This window comes from Lissotriton vulgaris, chromosome 3_2 (assembly GCF_964263255.1).
Source record: "Lissotriton vulgaris chromosome 3_2, aLisVul1.2, whole genome shotgun sequence".
Taxonomy (NCBI): domain Eukaryota; kingdom Metazoa; phylum Chordata; class Amphibia; order Caudata; family Salamandridae; genus Lissotriton; species Lissotriton vulgaris.
In genome coordinates this window covers 315,492-335,709 of record NC_141690.1, presented here as the reverse complement: position 1 = coordinate 335,709, position 20,218 = coordinate 315,492, and positions in this window count along the sequence as shown.

Genomic DNA, 20,218 nt, shown 5'->3' with positions numbered 1-20,218 from the left:
CTAGAGTCCCATGGTGGCAACACTAATGTACCTAGAGACAGGGAACCATCTTTTTATACTAGGAACCTTTTAGTCCCTCCTTACCAGGAGGGGGATGATATCCATAAATGGATCACTGCTTTGGAGAGGGCCCATAAAGTTCAGAAGGTCCCTCAAGGGCAGTGGACAGCCATCCTGTGGCTCTCCGTTGCTAACAAAGTTAGATACAAGCTCTCACTGTTAGAGAAAAGGATGCTGATAATTTATTACTCAGTATTGAAGAGTGCCCTCACAGATGGGCCTGGTTTAATTACTGAACAGTACAGAGTTAAGTTCAGGGACACCCAAGACTTGGTTTATTTCATAGACAATGCTATCAAGGCTCTTGAAGGCTGGCTTTATGGAAGCAAGGTACAGGACTATAAGGGGTCGTAAAATTTGTTGATGAGGGAGCACATCCTTAATAATTGTCAGAATCAACAACTGCACCAGCACCTGGTGGACTCTGATCTAACTTCTCCCCAAGAATTAGGAAATAAGGCAGACAAATGGGTCCGTACCAGGGTTAAGCAGAAAAACAATGGTGGGGGGAAGTGACCAGAAGAAGCAAGATTCTTCTAAGACCCAAGAGAAGGGTGGGGAGAAGGGTAAAGAAAAAAAGGGGTCTTCACAAGTTTCCAAAAAAACCTGCCCCTGGGGGTGATTCCCATAATTCCAACAACTTTAAAAAGAAGCCTTGGTGCTACCTATGCAAGGAGAGAGGCCATAGGACAAGGGATACTAATTGTCTTAAGGCCAGCACCAAGGAAGCTACTAACACTGCCCCTAAGGCAGCTAGCCCCCCTAATAGCACCAGTACAAGTGGTAGTACAGCTCCCAAGGGATTAGTAACATTAACCTTGGCTTCTGAAGTGAGTTCTGACCTAGTAAGAACACCCACTCAGACTATCCTTGTCTGTGAAGGTGGTATGGATCTTGCCACTTTACTTGTAAGTCCGACTAACTTGGGCAAGTACAGACAATCTGGCTTTCTCAGGGGCAGCACCAAGAATATGGAACTCACTCCCGCCTGCCATTAGAAGAATTCCATCTCTGGCACGCTTTAAGAAGGAGGCCAAAACCTTCCTAATGAGCAAATTCCTCTCCTACTGCTTGCATTGCACTCTCCTCAGTGATTTTGTTTTATATCCTATTACTGCCACATCTTGGATTAACCGGATGCTACCTACCCGGCACCTCCCAGCCTCCCACCCTTAGGTTCTTGGACCTCTCGCTCTTGTAAAATGCATGTACCTGTCTTTATCCCAAATGTCAAGGGTTCTGAGTGGGGTTTTTGAGTGTACAGGAAGATTGGCGCCTGTGCTGCTTCCACCCCCCCCCGCCTATGTTTTTTTTTGTATACAACCTATTAATCCTGTAAAGCGCTCTGATACCCTAACGGGTCAAGTTTGCGCTCTGTAAAACAAAAAATAAATAAACAAATGAAAACAATAGCCTTTGATTAATGGAAAAAAGCTATGGCTTACAAGGACACAGGGGCCACTGTCATAATGGTGACAGAGAAACTTATGTCCCCTGAACAGATTATATTTGGTCAGCTGTACCAAGTGACCATCGCCAGCAATGTCACAACTGATCACCCCTTGGCAGTTGTTAATCTCAGTTGGGGAGGGGAAACTGGCCTTCAAAGAGTTGTGGTTTCTCTAGACCTACCTGTAGATTGTCTTTTGGGCAATGATTTAGTAACTTCAGCCTGGTCTGAAGTGGAGTTCAAGACGCATGCAGAGATGATGGGAATCTCTGCCAGTGCATTTGCTGTCACCAGGGCTCAGGCCAAACAGCTAAGCACTGAGGGAATACTGGAGCCTGAAAAAAATGGACCAGCTTGCTCCTAAAAGAAGGAGTCAGAAGGGTAAGGAATTATCCTCCTCCCAAACTCCTAGTGATAGTCAGTCTCCTGAGGGAGACAATTTCAATCCCTGTGAAGGAACTGCCCCAGAGGAACTTGGACCTGACCTGGCAGAGTTCTTGGGGGCAGGTGCCCCTCTAGGGCAAACTTAAGTTTGGAGCAGAAATCCTGCCCCTCTCTTGAACAGCTCAGACAGCAAGCTGCTGCTTCTGAGGAGGCAGAGAGTGTCAGTGGGTCCCATAGGATCTTTTGGTAAGATGGGCTTCTGTTCTCTGTGTGTAGAGACCTCAAGCCTGGTGCCACCAGGAGGTTGGTAATACCTCAGAGGTCCAGAGGTTGTCTTCTGTCTGTAACACATGACATTCCCCTTGCAGGACATCTTGGGCAAAAGCAAGACTTGGGACAGACCTGTCCCTCACTTTCACTTTCACTGGCCCCACATGTCAGAAGACAACAAGGAATTTTTTTGCTCCTGTGCCACTTGCCAAGCCAGTGGTAAGTCAGGTGGCACTACAGAGTCCCCCTTAATTCCACTTCCAATGGTTGGGGTTCCCTTTGAGAGGGTCGGGATAGACATTGTTGATCCATTTAACCTTCCAACAGTATCTGAACACAGTTACATCCTAGAGGTGGTGGACCATACCACTAGGTATCTCAGAGGCTATTCCCCATAGGACCACTGCAGCTCCTGTTATGGCTCGGGCCCTTCTAGAAGTCTTTTCCAGAGGTGGTGTTCCATTAACAAGGTCTTAACAGACAGAGGTACAAACATCATGTCTAGTTACATTACTGCCAGGTGGAAAGAGTGTGGTGTAAACTACAAGCTTGGCACACCCTACCATCCACAGTGCCATGGGCCTGTTGAAAGGTTCAACAAGACCCTCAAAGGTATGATCATGGGACTCCCAGAAAAGCTCAAGTGAAAATAGGATATCTTATAACCCTGCCTTTTCTTTGCCTGCAGAGAGATTCTTCAGAAGGGGGTGGGTTACATCCCAATTGAACTTCTGTTTGGACATCCAGTTAGGGATCCATTGTGTCTGGTTAAGGAAGGTTGGGAGCAGCCTTTCAAATGTCCTAAACAGTATATTGTGGACTATGTCCTTGGCCTGTGTTCATGTAATGTACATGAAGAAGGCCATCAAAAACCTTGAGGCCAGCTGGGAGCTTCAGAAAGTTTGGCATGGCCAAAAGGCTGTACTGACTGTTTACCAGCCAGGACAGAAGGTGTGGGTGTTGGAGCTTGTGGCCCCAGCAGCTCTCCAGAATGTGTGGAGTTGCCCCCACACCATTCTTGAGAAAAACATGAGGTCACCTATTTGGTTGACTTAGATACTCCTAGAAGTGCACACTGGGTACTTCATGTGAACCTCCTAAAGCCTTTTGTTGACAGGGATGACCCTCTCCCTGATCTCCTCTCTCTGGACCCTGTTGATGTGTCAGCTGGTGGAGCAGCCTTGACAGGCAGCTTCACTGACCAGCAGCAAGCTGATTACAGGAAAGTTCTCAATCAGTTTGTGCCCTTGTTTTCTCTAACTCCCAGTGAAACCACCTGGTGTATACATGAAGTGGACACAGGTGGCAGTCTGCATGTGAAGAATAACATTTACAAACAACCTGACCATGTCAGAGATGGCATCAGGACTGAGGTCCAAACGATGCTGGAGTTGGGTGTCATTGAGCCTTCGGATAGCCCTTGGACTAGTCCAGTAGTCCTTGTGCCAAAACCTCACACCCAAGATGTTAAGAGCTATACGAGGTTTTGCGTAGACTACAGAGGCCTTAATGCATTCACTAGGACTGGTGCACATCCATTTCCTAGGGCAGATGAGCTAATTGATACTCTGGCCTCAGCCAAGTATCTTAGTACATTTGACCTGACGGCTGGCTAATGGCAAATCAGAGTCTCTGAGGATGCCAAGCCAAAAACAACATTTTCAACCCCTAGTAGGCATTATTAATTAATTGTAATTCCTTTTGGTTTGGTTTGAAAAATGCACCTGTTATCCTTCTGTTCCTCGGAATCAGCGTGATGTAAAATTAAGGCCACCTCCTGATCTATCCAAACCCCGAATGCTGTGATAGCCTAGGGTTAAGGAAGGATCAGACGAGGGCAAAAGAAGCCCGCGGGGAAGGGAGGGAACTGCGGGGAGGGAGACCTGAAACGACAAACAATAAAGATTGTTGAACCAGTCCTTTCTCTAGAAAAACCACAATACAACCATATAACATAACCACACATCTACCCCCCCACTCACTCTACCTGGAAAGGAAAATAAATACGCTGTACTGTAGAAGATAGCGACTCTTCACCAACATCAAAGCCTGGAATACTGAGGACCACGCTACTTCCCACCTGCAACACACAAAGGAATAACAACCCTTACCCACTGTCCTGGTATGAGCCTAACATATCTGAAGTATCAAAATACATATATATATATAGATAGTAAGTATTGTACATACCACCCTTTGCTAACTCTAAAGCTCAGTAGGGGTGATCAAGGAGTAGTCCGAAAATAGTCTATTTCACTAAGAACTAAATCCAGAATGGGGTTACTTCACCCCGTAATTAAGGAACACTGTACAGTACATTCTGTCAGTAATCACTGAGTCGCCCAGAGATTCAAGGGACTGGAATGTACGATTATATTCGTAGTGCCAGAAACGAAGTTTCCACTGCTAGGGCCGCAAGACGCCAACTCCGTGCAGGAAGAAACAATTACCAAGCCTGGTACTGAAGTTTTGAGGTTTGAAGCGTTTTCGTCCTCTGCACGAGCCTTAGAATCAGGCTCCCCAACGGAGGGCAAATGATGCAAACAAAAGCTTTTTACAAAATACACAAAGATCGTCCTCCGCACGAGCCGGTCCTGGCTCATCCAACGGAGGGTAATGCAGGATCGGATCAGAACCTTTGTGCAAAGAAACAACCGTCCTCCGCATGAGTCATACAGGACTCGCCAACGGAGGACACAACAGAAACAGGAAATCGGCCGAATAGCCGCTCGAGTGATCAAGACCAGAAACTCTCAAATCCAAGAACAAGAATCCCAAGTGCAGGGTCAGACCAACTCCGCAGCCGTTAGTAAACGAACTGGAATATCCGACACAGAAGGCAGGAAATGGCTCCCATATGAAACCTCCCATCGGCTCCTTGCCGCTAGGAAGTCTGGGATCTATAGTTTTCCCGAATTAAACAGCATGTTGCACCAGTCATATGCAGCAGAGGAGGCGCTCTTCAGTGGAACGTAACAGCACCTGCCACATTTCAGAGGTTGGTGAACAAAGATCTCACAGCTCTGGAAGCCTATAGTGCAGCATATCTAGAATCTATTGCTGTCTTTAGTTCCACCTGGGAGGATCACCTAGTCCTTAGAAATGTTCTGGGGGTCTTGCAAAAGGCAGGCCTCACTATCAAGGCCACCAAGTTCCAGATAGGGCAGATCAAGGTTGTATACTTGGGTATACTTGGTAGGTGGAGGCCAGGTTCAACCATTGGAGAGCAACACCCTGACCATAATGGGCTGGGTTACTCCCACTACCCATACTCAGGTCAGAGCTTTCTTGGTCCTGACTGGGTACTACAGAAGGGATATTGGTCCAGTTAGCTGTCAGAAGGCATTTGATGACCTGAAGCAGGTCATTTGCACTGTTCCCAAAGTCCCGATTACTCCAAAACCTTCACTGTCCAGACAGATGCTTCTGATATAGGAATAGGTGCTGTTTTGTCACAACTTAATGCAGAGGGTCAGGACCAATCAGTAGCTTTTATAAGCAGAAGGTTGACCCCCAGGGTGAAACGTTGGTTATCTATTGAGAGGGAGGCCTTTGATATGGTCTGGCCCTTAAAGAAGTTGAGGCCATAACCGCTATATGGTTCCTGCTATCTGAGATCACTGCACTTAACACCTATAAGTCACCCCTAAGGCAGGCCTTTCAATTCTGAAGGCAGGTTGCTAGGTTATAAGTGTGAGGGTGTCTTACATGAGCAGGACACCCCATGCAAACCGAAGAGTCGATTCTCCAGGCTTTGTAAGTGCGGTCAGCCATTTTATACATATAGTGGACATCAAGTCAATTACGAGATGTCTAACTATATATTGGCTGCACCGAAACCAGTCATGTTTGGTATCAAACATGTTGGGATCCTACCCCAACACCGATTCCAGTGTTTGATGTAGGGTCCCATGTACTGGGGGGCTCACCTAGGGAGCCCCCCTGTATTCCTGGTACCAACCTTCGAGGGTCTAACAGCAAGCTAGCCCTGCTGCCGACCACAGAAACGATTCTGGACTCCCGTGGCTGAGCTGAGCTCAAGCAGGGGAAGGTAGAACAATAGGTTTCCTGTCACAGGGAGGTGTGACCACTGCCCAGACAGGAGTTAGTGTATTGGGCTGGGGAGGAGGTGCATGCCAGCTCCACCAGACTGCTTTGAAGGGCACATTTGGTGCCTTCTTCTCCTACTCCAGTTGGAACCAGTTCAGGGATCAGTTGGCTCCCGCTCTGGCACGAAACTGGACAAAGGACTTGAGAGTATCCTCCCCTCTGTCCAGCCCCTCCTCTGGGAGGAATCCCTAAATCGTCCCAACCCTTTTCCTAGGTTACTTAGAGGCTTACCTGTGGGTGGCTATTTAGATACGTTGTGGGACAAGATTCAGATCCGAAACCACTTCAACAATCTGGGCACCTTGGACTTCGCCTGGAACTGAGACTGCATCAAGAAAGACTGCTGCTGCTCCTGGTCTCGTTGTCCTGCAAGTCTTCTGCATTGTCAAGCTTCTTCTCCAGGCATCAAAGACACCCGAAGTAATCTCCCTTGGAGTGAAGGAGTCACTCCCCTGCATCTGCAGGCACCGCAAGAAAGCTGACCGGTCTACTGTTCCTGAGGTCCCACGGGCTCCGTACGGCTCAGCAACACAGCTTGTTGCACTGTCTTCTCAGCAAGTTTAAGACGAGTATCCCTCGTCTGAACTGCTAGAACAGAACCCCTGTGCCGTTGCCAAGGATTGTTGACTCTGTCCTCCAGAGATCTTTGGGCTACAAGAAGCTCCAGCCTCCAGCATGTCTTCCTGCCAAGATTTGTATCCTCACCGCATCCTCTGCGTAGTGGGCATGCATTTTTGGTGGGCTGCTCGAGGTCCTCTTGCGACTCCTGTGCCTTTGGCCGGTGGGTCCTCTTGAGGGTCTTCTTTGGCTTCAGTGGGCTCCCCTGCTTACTCGGGGCCTGCTCGGACTCTCCTGCACTTGGTGAGTCCCTCGGACCTTGCTAGATCTTTTTTTGTTTTCCACGTCTGTTGCTGCTGCCAAGGCTTGTTGGTGCTCCCACCGGACACAACCCCCTGGTTCTTGTTTTCCGACGTGGGACAGCTTGTGAACGGCTACTGTTCTTCCACAGCACCACCTGGTCCTCATAGCTGCAGCACAAGGTCTCTATCAACTCTCCTGAATCTTCCGTCATCGGTGGTCATTGGTCACTTCAGAGTGGCAAAGATTCTGTCCCCTCTGCTGGCAGGTACTCCTCTTCAAGAATCCATCCTTAGATTCCACCAGACTCTTCCACCTTCTTCGCCAACGGCATCTTCACTGAAGTCCTCCATTGTGGTCTACGGCAGTTTCCGACGCCAATTCACAGCTATGCACCCGGCTTCCCTGCTGTAGGTATCCTGGTTCCTGGTGTATCCACGGGTGGGGTGACTCTCCAACCTTCCATCTTCCACTGGGTTTTTTCGGGGTCCACTGGGAAGAGTTCTTCTTCTAAACTGCAACGCGACTTTTCTATTGACTTCCATTGAGTACGCGGCTGTGTTTCCACTCTGCACACAGCCTCCGTGGGGTTCCTGGGTACTTACTTCGGGTGATTCCTTGGGTCCCTGGTTGTTCTGAGTCTTCTGGTCAAAGTCTCAACTTCTCGTCGAAGTTCGCATCCCACTTCTTTAGTATATGGTTTGTTCTACCCCTGGAGACCATGTGTATTTGTGCTTACTTACCTGTTTCCATTTGAAATATTGTGTGTATTGTGTTGATATTTCTGGGTAGGAGATATACCAATCTGTTAGTGAGTGTGTATAATAAATATATCTATTTGTATAACTATGCTGCGTGGTTCTTTTTCATTTGACCTACACTATATGGTTAGTTTTGGTGAAACAAGCTGTTTAACACTCCTTCTGAACTAAGCCTGAAGGCTGCCCTCCACAGCTACCACTTAGAGAGCTTTCTATTGTTGTCTTAGACCACTAAAATCACCATAAGAGTTGTCTGGATTAGTGCAAGGTGCTTCACTTATATAAGTGTGCACCATATACGAAGCCAGCCTCCTACAGGATGCATCCGTTACTATGGTCTGAGAGGGGACCTGTTGGTGAAAAGGCATGCCTTGTAGGAGATTGATAGGAGAATACAACCATTGGAGGGTCTGTGTCACTTGTTTGGAGAGTGATCCTGTCCTCCCAGTGGCCCATCAGTTGGTCCCACTGGTCCTTGAGACATTCCCAGATATGCTGCATGTGGAGGTGAGCATCGGGAGTGAGGAAGATGCAGGAGGCCGTCGAGCCAAGAAGAGATGAGACAGTTCTTACTGTTGGATGAGGCATCGTCCGGAGAGTCTGATATTTCTGAAGGACTGATAAGCGTTGTTCCTCTGAAGGACACAACTTTGCTTGAATGGTGTCGATGGAGGCTCCTAAGTAGTGTATCATATGGATTGGTGTTCATGTGGATTTGCTTAGGGTGACGTGCAGACTAAACCGATGAAGGAGATTGGAAGTCCAAGTGAAATGCAGATGGGCTTCTTGCGTAGTGAACGCCTTTATAAGCCAGTCATTGAGGTATGGGTAGACGAAGATTCAATGCTTTCTCAAATGAGCTTCTACCAAAGACATGCACTTGGAAAATGTCCTGGGTGCTGATGTTATGCCAAACGGTAGTACTCTGTACTGGTAATGGTCATGCCCCACTACAAATCTTAAAAACATTCTATGCTTCCTGGCGATGGGAAAGTGGAAGTATGCATCGTGAAGGTCTATGGAGCAAAACTAATCTCCCTGGTGAAGTTGTGGATATATTGTATCTAAAACCAGCATCCAGGACTTCTCTTTTCTAATCTATTTGTTGGCAATTCTGAGATCTAGAATGGGTCTAAATTTGTGTTTGTCTTTCATTTGTACCAGGAAGTACCTGGAATAGATGCTTGTCCCTCATTGACTGTGGGGAACAGCTTCCACCACCTTCTTTTGCAAAAGGATGTTGACTTTCGCCCTTATTAACTTGAGATAGTTAGAGGACTACTTTGGTGGATGGAAAGCGGTGGGGTGGGAAACCTGAGACAATATCTATTCTTTACAATATTCAGATCCCAGGCATCTTGTGTGATACGTGGTCACTCTGTTAGGTAATGCGAGATGCTTCCTACCAGAGTGGAACATGGAAGAGGGGGAAGAGAGGACTCATGGTTTTGTGCCTGATGGTTGCTTACCACCTTGGGTGGGTTGTTGAGCAAAGCGTCCTCTTGTTTGTTTTCTCTACATTTGGTAAGATCCTTTATGATGTTGCTGAAATCTACCTGGAAGCAAATTAGGGTTTTGAATTCTCTATGGGGAAAAAGCACCGTTGCTAGGATGGAAAAGATTTACGCTGCTCTTTTGGCTTCTCCAGACTCACAGCTTTTAGTGTGTACATTTCTGATTTAATTCTCTTCATTTCATCGTCAGCATGGCTCCCAAAAAGTGTGGAACCTGAAGACGGTAAATTTTGAATGCACTGTTGTGCCTCCGGTTTTAGCGATGTTAATCGCAGCCAAGCATTTCAAAGTAAAGACACTCCGTGGCACTAGGCATGAGAGGGTAGAATGGAAGAGTCTACTGCTGCACTAATTGCCTGGTTCGAGACCATGGCGCCCTCATTTACAATCTCCATGAAATCTTTCTTACTGTCACGAGGAAGGTGTTGGGTGAATTGCTTGATGGAATCCCAAAGGGCACGACCGTACCAGCCGAATAGGACCATAGTACCAGTAGAAGCAAAGGTCTTGAAGCTGTCCGCTGGTGGAGCATTTCAAATATTTCCGAAGTAGTAGGTGTTGGACCCGACATCGGTACGTTGAGTTTGGCTGCTCCTTGGACAAGAACCTCCTGAAAAGTTATTACATCACCCTTGGAAAGGTGCCGACAACAACATCTCCCAGGCCCTTGTCCTCTTGGACCTGTCGGCTGCATTTGACAAGGTCGATCACACTATCCTGATCGACCGTGTCAACAATGCCGGCATCCAGGGGGTGGCCCTCGAATGGCTCAGATCCTTTCTGAGCCATCGTACTCAAGCAGTCCATCTATCTACCTTTTCTGCGCCCTATTCACGCCTTACTTGCGGGGTCCCTCAGGCCTCCGCGCTCTCACCCTTATTGTTTAATTTGTACCTTCAGCCCCTTCTTGTTTCCCTCCGTAATACCCCGGTCACCATTTTCAACTACGCAGATGATCTTCAGTTAATTTTTCCCATTGACCTGTGGTAAATAAAATATTACCCTGTCGGAATTTCTATACTTAAATAAAGGTTATGCATATAATGAGAGGCAGAGTCCGTGGTGTCCGATTCAAAAGGGCTTTATTTCAGTAACTCGAGTTAAGGGAGAATCGGGTTCCATCACCACTAAGGTTCAGGAAGGATCGTCATCTGAACTTTATTCACAGAGTACAATATTTATACGTTAAACATACATTAACTTGCATAGAGAAGGCGGAGCGCTCCAGGCGGAGCAAGAGAAAGAGAGATAAGAGCACATGGGCGTGCAAAAGGGCGTGTAAGAAGGCATACACGTGGGCGTTCACTTGAGGAGTCATAGGTGTGTCATAGGTGGGTGGATACATGGAGAGGGTCTGCATGACAAGCTGGAACCTTTACCCTACTTGTGCGTGCAAATTGGTCATGACGTGCAATTGACGTGTAACTGGGGGAAGCTGGGGGGAGCTGACTTTCATTCTAGTAGAGAAGCCTTGAGTGTCAGGACGACCTGCACGTCGGGTATTATCTGATATCTTGAGTTTGGAGGATGTATTATCTGAAGTAAAGGCCGCTAGAGCAAAGGTTGCTCATCACTAAGAGCCAGTGTGGCATATATTTCTTCGTGTATTGCGTGGGGCCATGGGCCTTCTATGAATGCGAGTTCTGTAAATCACTTGAATGAAGACAGAAAGGCTAGGCCCTATCTTCTGCAGGCGGGTTATGTTTACCTTCTTCACTAAGCAGGAATGTGTTTCTGTGGAGCAGAGCAGATAACTGTAAGCAAAATACTCTCTTGGCAGGCCGGGCTGGGCACCTCTCGGCTGGGCAGGAAGTATGTGAGAGGTCAGGGATACATAGCTAAACTGCAGCTTTCAGAGTGTCTGAAGGCTTGGAGCCTGAATTCGGGTCCTGGCTCGGCTGAGCCACAAAACGGGTTCATCTCGACTTTTTAAACGTGCACCATGCAAATACATTGGCAACATAGGCCGCAGTGCAGAATTAACGTTTCTTTCATGGAAAGCTTGGTAACTGACATGCTAATGTTGGACGGAAATGCAGAAGCATTAATATTACAGGCATGAGAGGGGAAGTGCATGGGTGAACGTGGGTACATACAAGGGACACATTTGCCATGTAAAAATTTCTATTTCCTCATTCCCTCCTTGTCCCCTACTGTGCCCTTCAGGACACATCTATATTCATGAGACCGTATATCTGATCATACAGCATCATTTGTTCGTCTTTTTTCTTCTGTATACGTGGATGGGAAATACAGGCAGTGGCACACAAGCCGCAAATCGCCGGGCCACATTGCAGACAGAGACAGCAACTGAATATCATAAGCAGTATCATTCCTAGGAAAGACAACACTTTCCATCCCCATGCTGATATCACACTCCTGAGCCAACCGGACCAAGTCCATGTGCCTGGGTTTTGATGTATCTCGTGAGCTATCTTGTGGAGTCTTGTTATTGCTGCATACACGGATGGCGCGTTATTAGGAATAAACACGCAACAACTGGAGCCGATCACTCTACAAGCCCCGCCTCTATCTACCAGGATGACGTCAAGAACAAGACGATTCTGAAGAACAACAAGTCTCATGGCAGACTGCTCCTCTGTCAAGTTCGCCAGAGCAGATGCAGTCTCATTCACTACTGCTTCTAGAGTTCTTGTTAACCTGCGTATTAGTTTACTGTTTTGGACGGGACCTATGAAAAAAAAAGAATCCTTTATTGAAATCTGTATATTGTTCCCAAGCTGTCTCAGTCTGATCGATCACTGGGGAATCGGTCTCCCTCCTGTTTCTAACATGCACTAGTCGTGAATCTCGATGATAATGGGATGGGGCTAGAAAGACGGGTGGCAGCAGGAACGCTATATAACATGTCCCACCCCAGTCTAAGGGCAGACATACATAGGCTGTCTGACCACAAATGAAATAGGAATGGCGGGAAGCTTTGAAAGTAGACTTTCCTTTATCATTGAACTCGACTACAGTATTACAATCACTGTGTCCTAAATGTACTGATCCTTTCTTTCTTACGCACAATTCACCTTTTACTGGTAGGACTGATATGAACGGTGGACCTGTATTTTTCTCGGACTGGACATTCAGAATCATAAAGTTAAGGGAAGCATTTCCTTGTTCGTACACTTCATTTTCTAGATCGGTCCCTTTCTTTTGGGGAAGACCATCTTCGTCTGGAAAACATGCCTCATTCATTACTTTATTCAAATCTCCCCATATCCAATCGCCCTGGGAAACTGTGAACCTTCTGTCTAGTGATGACATTAAAGCAAACCATGCTCCGCATGAACCATTGTGAGAAAACGGAAAAGGAAAAAGGGGCAGAACTCCCTTCGTTTTCTGATAGGGTGGGAGTCGGCCACATACCCAGCAATTTGTTACATTGCTGGTCTGATGAGAATGGTGCAACATTCGAATAAAAGTATTGTTGCGCAGGGCTAGTCGATATGACAGTTCATGGGGTGGCAGATCACTGAATGTGTGCTCTACAGTGTCATTAAAGGAAGAGTGTATACGTGAGGCAATAGGAGGAAAGAAAACATGTAGTGCCAAGCTGATACATATTATAGTGATGCTCAGAAGTAACATAAAAATCAGAGTTACTATACATCTACTGCGTAATATCTTACAGTATTTTTCTTTCATTTCTCTCTTTCTACTCTTTTTGCTATTCTGGTCTACGATCTTATACATGTCAGGAACCTGTCTAACCGATTCACCACCGAGTGGACTTAAACAATTAAACGCTGTCTGACTTACTGGATCGTAATTTGGACCTATAGTCCTGTTGCGGGGTCTTTTCTAGCAAAGGGGGCTTTGAGTCAGTATTATCGGGACAGTCTTTAGGCTTGATCACAGTTCCAGAATCTCCAAAGAATTTTTTACAGTGCTGGGCGTGAATCCAACCTTTGCGTCCCTCGACCTTGACGGCAGTCCTCGTGGTTAGCAGAACTAACTTCGGTGTTTTCCAGCGCGGCTCAAGAGGGCTCGATCGATCAAAGTTCCGAATGTAGACTAGATCACCAGGGACGATGGTATGCTCTTTGACTTGGGTGTTGTCGGGGAAGGCGGCGGCAACCTGTGAACGACAAGAGAGTAGAGCAGACATCAAGGAAGCCAGGTAATCTGTCAGGATGTTACTGTCAACATCAGTAATTTTCTTAGGCATAGGCGTACCCCACATATTCGGTGGTCTACCAAAAACCACTTCGTAAGGAGATAGGCCTGTTCTGGAATGAGCTACCATACGCATGTAAAAGAGGGCAACCGGCAAGGCTACCATCCAATCCACGCCTTTTTCTGCACAGACTTTCGCTAATTTTGTCTTAAGGGTCTGATTATGGCGCTCGACGAGTCCAGCTGCTTCTGGGTGTCGTACACAATGAAATTTCCATTGATATCCTAACAGAAGGGACACTTGTTTCATCAATTCAGAGGAGAATGGCTGACCGTTGTCTGAGTACACGACACGGGGCAATCCGTACCGTGGGAAAAACTCACGCACCAATTGCCTGGCGGTGGTCACAGCAGTATAATCTGGGACTGGGTATGCTTCTGTCCATCTAGATAGTGCACATACAACTACTAGGAGATACTTGTAACCTCTACATCTGTCCATCTGGATATAATCCATCTGGAGGACTTCAAAAGGATGGTCAGGAGGATGAAATCCACCTTGTTCTACCGGAATGCCTTTGCCTGGATTGAACTGGCAACAAATCATACAGGTACGTACTTTCTGTTTCGCTGCTGCACGCAGGTGCTTGTTAAACCAGATATTCTGTAGACTGTCTAACATTGCCTTTTCTCCTAAGTGTGCTGGACTATGTGCTGTGTTTATGATAACTTGTACCATGGAGTCTGGGAGAAACCATGTAGCTTTGCCTTTCGTCATCCAACCCTGGTCAGTCTGGACCCCTCCTTGTTCAGTCCATCTCTTTATTTCGTCTGGAGTGGCATGTGTCTGTATGTCGAGTACATCTTGTGAAGGATCCCTGACTGTCATGCTGTTTGTCAGTAATGGTACCTCTGTCTTTGTCATGTCTGTTGGTGTCTGGGCTGTAAGTTTAGCTGTTCGGTCTGCCAGGTCGTTACCCTGGGAAATGGTGTCTGTAACTTTCGTGTGTGCTCTGCATTTCAGAATGGCTATGTCTGTAGGCAAATGTATTGCTTCTAACAGAGCCTGAATAAGGGGACCATGCTGAATTTTAGCCCCATGAGAGGTCAGGAAACCTCTCTCCCTCCATAATACTCCGAAGTCATGAACAACCCCGAAGGCATACTGTGAATCTGTATATATGTTCACTTTCAGGTTCTTGGCTCTTATGAAGGCTTGTGTCAGAGCGATGAGCTCTGCTGCTTGTGCTGACAGTGTGTCTATTCTTTGTGTCTCTGTGACTTCAGTATCAGTGGTCACGGCATACGCGGCCACTAACTCTCCTGTGCTTGTTCTCATGCATGAACCATCTACATAGAACGTCAGGTCAGGGTCGGGCAGAGCAATGTCTGTCAGGTCTTGTCTTGGTTTCGTCACTATATTTATTACTTCCACACAGTCATGGGGTGCTGTGTCTACTGTGCTTGAGGGCAAGAGCGTAGCAGGGTTGAGAATATTGCATCGTCTGATCTCTATGTGTGGCTGAAATAACGTCAGTTCATATCCTGTCAGTCTCGCTACAGTCAAGTGCTGTGTCTGTGTCCTGTTCAAGAGAACTTCCACTGCATGTGGAACCTGTACTGTCAGGGGGTGTCCTAACACTATAGAGTCACTCTGTCGTATAGCTAGGGCTGTTGCTGCAACTGATTTCAGGCACGCAGGCAGAACCTGGGCTACTGGATCCAATGTACTAGAAAAATAAGCACAAGGCTTGTGTTTTCCTGCTTGATCTTGTGTGAGGACAGATGATGCTGTTCCATCTCGTTCAGTAACATAAAAGCGTAAAAGGCTTGTTGTAACAAGGAGTCGCTAAAACTGGTGCTTGACATAAGGCTTTTTTCAATTCTTCAAATGCCACGGTATGTTCTTGTGTCCAAGGGAGGACAGTCGAAGACGCTGCCTCCTGTGTTGTCAACTGTATGAGTGGTTTGGCTAGATAGGCATACTGTGGAATCCATTGTTTGCAGTAAGAAGTGAGGCCAATGAAGGCCCGTACTTCCTTTTGTGTCTGGGGCTGTGAAAGGTTAGCAATTAACTGAATACGTTCTGGTGTCAGCTGTCTACCCCTCTTGGACAGCAAGTGTTAAAACATCGCGAACTCATAACAGTTCCTGACCGGATTCTAGAACCGGCTCACGGCATTCCAGGATCTATCTGGAAGCCATTAACCTAATACAGGTAACTTCAAGGACAAGACAATAATAATAAAATGTCTACACTAACAAGACAATAATAATAAAATGTCTATACTAATGAAATTGTTCCCGATAACTATAAACTGGAACTTACGGAAGGGTACTACTAACAGTATGTTATGTGCTTTAGCAATACCAATAGTGTCAACCACCACCTACTTTTGATTAGCGCCAACCACCAAATAATGTAGCCAATCAATAGTGTTGTTTTGGAAAAATGCTTTGTTTGAAAAATTGGAAATGCAAAAAAGTAATTTTCTGTTTCCTTTTAGAACTTGGTCCTGAAGAAGGTTGTCTATTGTTAGCCTGTAACCGAAACGCCGCGTCGACCCATGTTCTTTTGAACTTTTAACCAATGTTTATTTCATGTGATTTTTAATGTTTTTAATGAAATGTTTAATGTACTATATGTATAATTTTTAATGATTTGTTATCACTGTGATAAAATGTTTATATCTGAATAAATACACAAAGTATATATATATTTTTCCAAAAAACTACTTTCTGGTTTTCCATTTTTTATCTTGTTTTGATATTATGCAATGTGTGCCATAGTGGTTTAAGCTTGCAACTCTTGGTGGTTTAATGACTATATTAGTTGGCCTATGTTCTGTAATTCAGCCCTCTGCATCTTATACAATTGTGTGATTGGTATTGCTAAACATCAAAAACTAACTTGGTACCATTATTCCACTCCTCACCAACTTATTGGTAAATTTGTGGGACAATTTTTGTTTTACAATATATCTCCCCTGTCCCAAAGCTGACAGATAAGGGGGCCTCCTTTTTACTTTCTTTGCAGTACAGTGTTGGCAGGCATGTGAATACTGTCCAGCTGTCTTTTTAATGCTTGGCTGTAAATGCTAGGACTCTCTGTAAAACCTTGAGGAGCTCTCGTAAATTTAAAGCTGCGTCCATTTAAACTGAATCCGAAGAGGTATTGGCTCTCTGGATGAATTGGGACACTGAAGAAGGCATTCTTCAGGTCAATTACAGTAAAGAACGTTGCCTCAGAATCAATTGCAGTCAGTAATGAAGAAATGTCTGGGACCACTGGGTATTGAGGGACTATACATTTGTTCAGTTCTCGAAGATCAACCACTAGTCTGTAGACTGGTGGTGCATTAGGGTCTGTTCTTTTAAGAATAGGGATGACAGGTGAATTACATACATTCGAATCAGTCTCTACTACCACTCCTTGTGCAATGAGCTCGTCAACAATTTTCAGTAAGGCTACTACGGCATCAGGTGGTAACTTGTATTGTCGGATTCGTGGTAATACTACTCCTGTTTTGAGAGTGACACGGTGTGGTGTAATGTGCATGTACCCTACGTCTGTTGGACCTTGTGCCCATAAATGCTGTGGTACATTCTGGAGTCTGTGGTCAAAATCTTTCAACACATAATGTCCTTTAAAATCACGTAAGAATAGTCGTACTCCTTCCGGAGAACAACATATAACTGCTCCTAGTTCTTTCAATGTCTTTATACCAAGCAAGTTTTCTGGACATGACTTAGTTAGTAACAAGTCTGTGGTACGTGACAATGAACCGACCCCTAGGGAAACTGGTTTCGACACTTCGTTAACAATAGGCTTTCCTGAAAACCCCAGGGAAACATTCTGTGAGCCTGAGAGGGGTGCCCCTGGAACCTCGTCATGGCTGATGGTAGTTCTGCTCGCCCCTGTGTCAATCAGAAATTTTCTGTCTTTTCCCAATACACGACTATGTACATAGGGACCCTCTTGATCTACAGGAACCTCAATAAGGGGCAAGCCAACTTCCCTCTCTAGGCTGTTTCATGAGAACTGTTGGAATTCTGGATAGTCCGACTGTGTGTACTGGTACATTTGTTGTGTGGCAGGTGGTGGTGGGGGTGGTAAGGTCGCTACTGTCTGGTTTGTGTTCTGTGGGGTGCTATTCTGTCTAGGAGGATGTGGTCGTTCTTTTATCTTGCCTGTAGCTATATTGTGTTGCAGGACAGCACATTCATTTACATAGTGGCCTGGTTGCTTGCAGTAATTACAGTTCCCTTTAACAGGTGTCGTGCCCTTTTTATTCGCATTGGCTGGTACCGATTGTGCAACCAGCACTTTCATTTTCGTATCTTTCATGCGTCTCTTTTCATGATCCTGTTCCTCTCTAATTCTGTTCTGGTGATATTGTAACATTTGCAACATTTGGGAAGGGCTATTTGCTTGCCAGGTACTCTCAACCTTCAGTACTCTATTCTTGATCAGAGGTAAGGAATTCTCTACTAATTTGCTCACAAAAAGATGTGGATATGACTCGCTAATGGGCTTAAGACCACTATTAATAGAAAAACATTTTTTGAATCTAGAATAAAAATCACTTGTGTCCTTGTCTTGTTTCTGTTTACAGGCTGAAATAGCATCCCAATCTTCCTTCTTAGTAATCAAGAGTCTCGGCAAAACCTGTATCAGGAGTTCAGGTAGTGCTTTAGCAGGTAGGGTGTTAAAATATCGATTACAAATATATAGCTGACATAAATATCGTTGTAAAAATATCGTTTACAAAAATATCGACACCCTATACTTAAAGAGGTAAGTACATAAATATCGACTCCAAAATATCGTTGTAATTAATATAGATGTAAAAAATATCGACTTTTTAAAATAATTAAAATTACATTAAATAATAAATAAATATAAGTACTATTAACAAAAGACATTACATTACTTTTATTTTTTACCTATTTCAAAAAAAATTACTACACTTTTTAATTATAAACTTAATAAATGTGGACATATAAATTGATTTTACACATTACTTTATATAACAACAATAATACATACATATAATTAAAATATACAATATATTACTAATTAAAACATTTGATAGCGTAGGAGTAAAAATTACTATTCCCACTCCAGTGGGTGCAACAGTAGGGAAAACTGACCCTGAACCCAAAAAATATCCCTTTAGCCAAGAACTGAAAACTGACCCTGAACCCTAAAAATACCCCTTTACCCAAAAACCCAAAACTGACCCTGAACCCTAAAAATAACCCTTTACCCAAAAACTGAAAACTGACCCTGAACCCTAAAAATACCCCTTTACCCAAAAACTGAAAACTGACCCTGAACCCTAAAAATACCCCTTTACCCAAAAACTGAAAACTGACCCTGAACCCTAAAAATACCCCTTTACCCAAGAACTGAAAACCGACCCTGAACCCTAAAAATACCCCTTTACCCAAAAACTGAAAACTGACCCTGAACCCTAAAAATACCCCTTTACCCAAAAACTGAAAACTGACCCTGAACCCTAAAAATACCCCTTTACCCAAAAACTGAAAACTGACCCTGAACCCTAAAAATACCCCTTTACCCAAAAACATGTTCACTAAAAAAATCCTGTACTCACACCTAAAATTAATTTAAAAAATAACATAATTAATTACATAATTATTATTCAATTAACTAATTAATTACCTATTATTTATTACACTATTCATATTCATTTAAAACATTAATTAATGTATTATTTCATTATATTTAAATTACTTCCCACCCTACTCCCCTATAAACCCACAACCCGCTACGGAACTATTAATACTAAATTCAACTTAAAATACATTATTAAATAATATTATACTACTAAAATACTACTTTGACTACAAATATTCATTAAAAACACTACATTACTTATAATTATTTAAAAAACGATATTATTGTAAACTATGTTTTTGTCCACTCTTTACGCAAACACAAGTTACGCAAAGACGCAAAGACTAAGGGTCGACTCCTGAGGCGGAAGCCGGGAGAAAGATCATTTGCTTTTTAAAATTGCGTGTCACTGAATAACTTGTATTTTTAAAAAACTATTGTCACAGATTACTTGTGCGTTCACACCACTTACCGGACAGAGCACCCGTGTACTCAGCGGAGCCAGCGCTGACGTCACACGCGTTCTCCCCCTCGCGCCCTCCCGCCACGAGCGGAGGCCACGCCCCTTTTGCAGGCCACGCCCCCAACAACACAAACACTCGCGCATATAAAAGCGCCGTGTTTCTGAGCCCTCGCAAAGACTAAGGGTCGACTCCTGAGGCGGAAGCCGGGAGAAAGATCATTTGCTTTTTAAAATTGCGTGTCACTGAATAACTTGTATTTTTAAAAAACTATTGTCACAGATTACTTGTGCGTTCACACCACTTACCGGACAGAGCACCCGTGTACTCAGCGGAGCCAGCGCTGACGTCACACGCGTTCTCCCCCTCGCGCCCTCCCGCCACGAGCGGAGGCCACGCCCCTTTTGCAGGCCACGCCCCCAACAACACAAACACTCGCGCATATAAAAGCGCCGTGTTTCTGAGCCCTCGCAAAGACTAAGGGTCGACTCCTGAGGCGGAAGCCGGGAGAAAGATCATTTGCTTTTTAAAATTGCGTGATAGGAACGACAACTGTAACTAACCTTAAAATACTATCG